Here is a 6323-nt window from a genome sequence, read left to right as displayed (position 1 = left end):
AACGATTTGGTTGAATCTATACCATGCAAGATTAAGCTCTTCGCTGACGACTGTATACTGTAAGTCGACAACTATGGATGATCAGAGTCTTCTGAATACAGCCTTGAATTAAATATTGAATTGGTGTCAACAGTGGCAAATGTGCATTAACCCAAAAAAGTCAGTTGTGATGTTCTTAACTTTGAAGAAAGACGTAACAAACTTCAAATACATTTTAGGTGCTGTCCCATTAAAACGTGTCTGTCATCATAAATACTTGGGGGTAATTATGAACAGTAAACTTTCGTGGCATCAACATATTATACTTACATCAAGGGAAGGCACTAGGAAAGCTGAATATGATCCTATGCACTTGATGATGATGATGATGATTGAAACAAAAAAATGGGGATTGTAGCCCTCATCACAAGGGCCGGCTACCCCAGATCACCTAAGGAAAGGAAGGCCAGACACATCCACCCACACCCACTGGAGATATCCAGTAACGTTAAATTAACAGCTTACATTACTGTGATAAGGCCAATCTTGGAACATTGCTCGGTTGCATGTTACCTCAAAGAAGTAAAGGTATGGTACCTCAAAGTGTTGAAGAAAAAGGATATTGAGATGGTAGAAAGACGGGCAATTAGATTTATTTATAACAAGTATGGTAGGCATGAGTCAACTACCCAACTTCTGAGGGATGCAAATCTCACCCCTATAGTGATTGGAGTTAAAAGACAATGCTTAAAAACGCTGTGGCTCATTATAAATAATAAGCTCAATATCAATGCAGGGGTACTTCACTTTTATTGAAAACCAAAATTCCTTCCGATGGCACAGAAATTATATACGTGAACTATCCGGCAGAACCAATGTCCACAAAAACTATTTTTTCCCCACTAACAATTTCCTACTGGAATTCTATCCCAAAGAATATAACTGAATGTGGCACCTTCTCAGACTTCTTAGGTAAAATAAACGTAGTAGTCCAATAATATATGTAACTTATATCCTGTCATTTTTGTTTGTGTTTTTTTTCATGTTCCCTGTAATAATTATTTTGGTGATATTGCAGGAGTCCCAGTGTAATACACTTTGGCTTATTAATCCATACGTTGTAATTCTGTATGCTTTGTTGTGAGAGTTTCTCTTGTACGCTCCGTTTGTTCCACTCCTACGACAGCACCCCAGGGTGCTAGTAGCATTATTAAATAAATAAATATAAACTAAGCCTATCGTACTGTTTACTCTTATCGTTGAATAATCTATCTGAATCTGACTCTGATGTACTATATGCCCCGTACAGCTCACACCGCAGTACTATTTGTTCAGCCTTACCCAGACTTGTACACGTTACTAAAAAAAAGTAATTGATTACCGTTACCGTTACCTTGTACGAAAAAGTAATTTTTTACCGTTACAAATTACTTGCCGGAAAAAGTAATGAAGTAACGCCTTGAAAAGTAACGCGTTACTTTGCCAATTACTTTCGATATCTGAGAAAACGATATAAAAAAAAAGCTAGAAAAAAAGATATAGAAAAAAGATATCCACAAAAAAAAAAAAGGGTTATCGGGGTCGAGAGTTCTGTGAAAAATGTGTCGAGAGGTTGAGAGTTTTGAGAGTTCTGTGAAAAGAGTCCCAACTGGAACTCCCACAAATGACTCATCAGGTTCACGGTACAACCTACAGTCCAACTTACTGCATACAGGCCGGGTTACGGATAGATAGTACACATGAATGGGGAGAGGACAGTGGACTCAAAAATACACTACACGTGCGGAACACTGTGGCAATTGACCTCGGGGTCCTCGGGTAAGTAATTGTTGCGGGAAAAGCCCTAGAGATAAGACAGCTGCCTTGCACCGGGGTTCTCGGGTTCCTCCCAACGACACTCCTCCTCCTCCTCCTCCTCCTTGCACCGAACTTGCAGAGGGCAGTTGGTTTTGTCATCTCGCGGCGGTGAATCATCCCATATATGTGTGTGTGCGTCGTCCCGAACAATGTTGATTCTTTAGTTTCCAAGTAATCGATTACTTGGTAATTGATTACTGAAAATTGTAATTGAATTACTCAAAAAATTACTGGGCCCCAAAAGTAATCGATTACGTTACAAATTACTCAAAAAAGTAATTGATTACTAGTAACGCAATTACCCGTTACCCGTTACGTACAAGTCTGGCCTTACCTAATACATAATTCGCCTAGTTTGTACATGGTTTCTCCCCTGGCTGCCTTGTCCTGCTCTTCACATATGTCAGTGCACGACCACAAAGACACGAGGGCTGTTGTGGGCACCTTACCAAAAATAAAATTGTTTCTTGGAATAAAGCGATGAAGAAGACAGACCGCCAGTCGTACAGGAAGAAATGTTGTGAGGGTACACTGTCTTCTTTCGGCAAGCTCCTTCATTCGGCACTTACCATGTCAAGTTGAAATGTTCGCACAATGGGGGTCCAGATATGTGGAACCCAGCAGCACCAGACGTAAACAATGTCATTTGTGAAAATGTCCAGTCTAAGTTGCACAAAATTAAATTCAATTCAGTTTATTGATTTCAAAAATCCCATTGGAACAAGTTACATACGGCAGGAGCAAGCCATCTGCAGGGAGATAAAGTACAAAAAAGCTGAGTGGGAGTACAGACCAACGTAAAGACAGAGCTTGTGGACTAAGTGGCCTAGGTGATTATGCAGAAAAAGGAAATAGCGACAACTCATATGAAATTGTGAAAAATAGAGGGGACAGTTGAGGCTCGGCAACTGAATGGGAAGCTATTCCGCTCTGTGAATGCTTCAGGAAAAATGACTTCATCAATGGACAAACTCAAGAAACTAATGTGCTACCTGGACATCGAAGTTGTACCTGAGACATTAGGGCACAATATTGCCTTGGCCATAGATACACTACTAGCAGTGTGTCAGATTCTGATAACGGAGGGCACCCCACAAGGTGTACCCGAAATGAAGTGCCGCTTGGTCCGTGCTGCAAAAAAAGAAATGGAAAAGCAATTCAGTTACAGAAAAGCCCATCAAAGCAAAGGAAGAGGAAAGCACAGCATAGATCAAGCAATGGAAGAGCAAAAAGAACTGCAAAAAGCAATGGAAATTGGCATGCCCTCGTTAAGCGAAAAAGAGGTTCACTTCCTGACAGAAGAGACAAAACATCCGTCCCCACCCACACACTAGCAATGGGGATGCCTGACAGAGAAACAGGAAATCCAGGGTGGCGAAGCTCGAAAGCTGCGAGCCTGCCCTTCCCTTACCTATCTGCCTTACATATGCAAGGGGAGGTAGTGATGTTGTACTTGCATTTGGAAAGCCCTCAAACATATTTATAAGGCTCGTTGATCTCAGGTCCCTTGACACTACAATCGACAGGTCTAAAGAAGCCAAGCTATGTGCGTCTGACCAGTTATTTCAGAAGGGCCACCTCTTCGACACAATAACCGAGGCATTTTTAATGTAGCTCAGCGTAAGGTTTGACAAGGTTGCAAGTACTTACGCCTACTTGATGCCTCTGTTCAGAGGTGATAATGTGGCACATTTACTCGCAGAAGAACTGCTCGTCACCAAGTCCGTGGACGACAGGAACACGCTTTTCATCCCATATTACAAACGAGACAAGCAACGGGCAATGTTTGTTGCCCTCAGTGACACGGACTCAGTCCTGCTTTACGATCTCTTGACTGATTTCCTCAAGCACCTCTCCCTGGGAGGTCAGTGGAGTCCTCAAATAGTGCAACAGTGGTTGAATAGTGAAGAAGAGAGTGGTGGAATCATTGTGTGCTGGTTTGCACTAGCAGGTGGCTTCAGGCTAGTAAGGACAAAGACAAGGTGCATGTGACATAAGAAAAATGTGTCACCACATCTTTGAGAGCATTGTCAGTGGGTGCTTGAAACGCAGCTGAAGAGTGAAGCAGAAACGCTGAAGAGAAACGCAGATAAAGAGTGCTTCGGCTGTGAGAACAGAGAAGGTCACAGCAAGCAGATGCGAAGTGATACCTGCATGCAGTACCACTGTGATTGCGTATGAGGAAAATATGTAACCGTGTTAAAACGTGACACAAGACTCCAGTGCTGAGTGAATCGTTGCATATCTGGCGACACTGATGTTGCCAGACTACAGGAGCAGAATGAAACACGAAGTATTTTCTGAAGCAGGCTTGAAAAAAAACTTTCTTGTTGAACTCTTCCTTGAAAGTAACTGCACATTAATCACATGCAGCATCACTTGCACACGGAAGTCCGTGCGCTGGGTGCACATGGTTGGGCGCAGCAAGAGTTGGGCCCTGGGTACCATGGGCCCCTGAAGAGGCCCAGGATGCGGGCTCCCTTCCTTCAAAGATGACTCTCCTATCTCGCCATCCCTGCTTCCATGTAACCACTGACACAGGCGTGGATGACGCTGATAGACAACAAATGAAATATGGCAATCCTGCTGTGCAGTGTTCCAGAAATACTACAATAGCACAATACAATACAGTAAAGATCAGGGAACATTCTGGAAGTCCAGAACGTCAATACATCACTAATGGCATGACAGAACACTGCACAAGTGATGACGAAATGAGCCGAGTACAGTACTCCCCCCCCTCCCCCAGAAAAAAAAAATAAAGAAAAATTTGAGTCTAATCATAGTGAGGTAGTAGTCCCCAGTTCGGACAGCAGTGACACAAGTGTCGCTAAAAGCCAGCTTGTGTGATCCTTTCGCCGTTCAGAAGGGCAATTCCGATGTATGCTATAGTGATGGAGGCAGAGAGATGACGAGAGGTGATGTGACGAAGATAGATCTAAATAGATATAACAGAAGATCTCACTGACGAAGAGCCAAGCACGCGCCATGCGGTAGTACAGATGCTGAATATGGCAACATCCTTGGTGTAGAAACTGAGGACAGACAGCCATGGAAAGGCAATATAGAGAATAGAGAGCCAGAGGTTGAAAGAATGCAGTTAGCTCCCATAGCAAGACGCTGGACCCTCATTGCTGTAGATCTAAAGAAGTAAGAAATAATGTGCTTCGACCCACTCAAAGAATCCAGAAAGAATGTGAAGGACCACGGTGATCGTTTTTCTCTGTGTGAAATACAGAAGAAACAGAAAATGGCACGTTAGCCTCGGTATGAAACTCAAAATGGTTCGTTAACCTCCAGCACGACATGAGCAGCTGTGGTGTTTTGGAGTGCTGACGTAGAACACTTCTCAGCTTGTAGGACACTCACCCAGCAACATGTACTTGAAATGAAAAGGTGGATATGTGATAGACCTCGGAGACACTACCTTGGCCGGGACTGTTTAACACAGATGGCAAACAGATGACTAAGCTGGAGTCACTGAAGAACGATGAACATGGTGTTAAGTGCATGGCGCACAGCAGCAAGGGATGTCTTAATGCGATCATCCACAATCCATTCAACTGTTCTCCGTGAACGAGAACTCGTGGGATTCAAGATAATGCATAGGTGATTATAACAAATCATGTGGGCACAAAAAATTTGAGAGAGAGGTTATGTGTTTAATGGTACAAAGGCGGCAAAGGCCAAAGAGTGCCAGGGGAGTGTGTGGGGGATGATGATGGGAGAGAGATGATGTGGGAGAGAGAGAGAGAGGACGATAACAAGTGAGTGTAGTTATTAAAAGCTATCTACAGTTATGAGCAATGAGATGGTCCAGGATAAGAGAGAAAGGAGGATGATGATAACAAGTGCGTGTGGCAGTTAAAAGCTATCTACAAGTATGAGCGATGAGATGATCCAGGATGAGAGATTTACATGAGGAACTGGGTGATAAAGGCTAAAAGCGGAGCAATGCTGAACTTTAACACTGGCAGGATGTCTTGGTAGGGTAGTTCTAGAGGCGACTCCTCTTGTGCCAATGCTCGCCGAGCCTTACGGTCGGCTTGTTCGTTCCCTGGGATCCCAGTGTGGTTGGGGACTCAGCAGAGACAGATTGAAAAGCCTCGGGAACAAAGTTGAGTCGCAAGCGCCCGTCCTTGCTTGACGAGGTGATTCTTGGTGTCAGAGCATGATAGCAGCACACGCACAGAGCTTAGCGAATCAGAGTAAATAACGGAGTTTTGAAGGCCATTTTGTTGAATGTGCTGCAGAGCCAGGAGAATCGCGTAAAGCTCTGTGGTGAAAACTGTGGCATTCGTGTTCAAGTGTGCTATTATAATAGAATCGCCTTCAAGGGCAACAGCCGCCACACCATTGCTTCCTTTGGTTCCATCAGGGTAGATAGCATGGTGGTCCCCAAAGTCATGGTGAATCTCCAGGAATTCCTGGAGAATGACAGTGTGTGCAGTGGATTGTTTGTCAAACTGTGTCAAAATTAGCCATAT

The sequence above is a fragment of the Ornithodoros turicata genome, chromosome 3 (genome assembly GCF_037126465.1).
Source record: "Ornithodoros turicata isolate Travis chromosome 3, ASM3712646v1, whole genome shotgun sequence".
NCBI classification, from domain to species: Eukaryota; Metazoa; Arthropoda; class Arachnida; order Ixodida; family Argasidae; genus Ornithodoros; species Ornithodoros turicata.
This window is presented reverse-complemented; position numbering follows the sequence as displayed.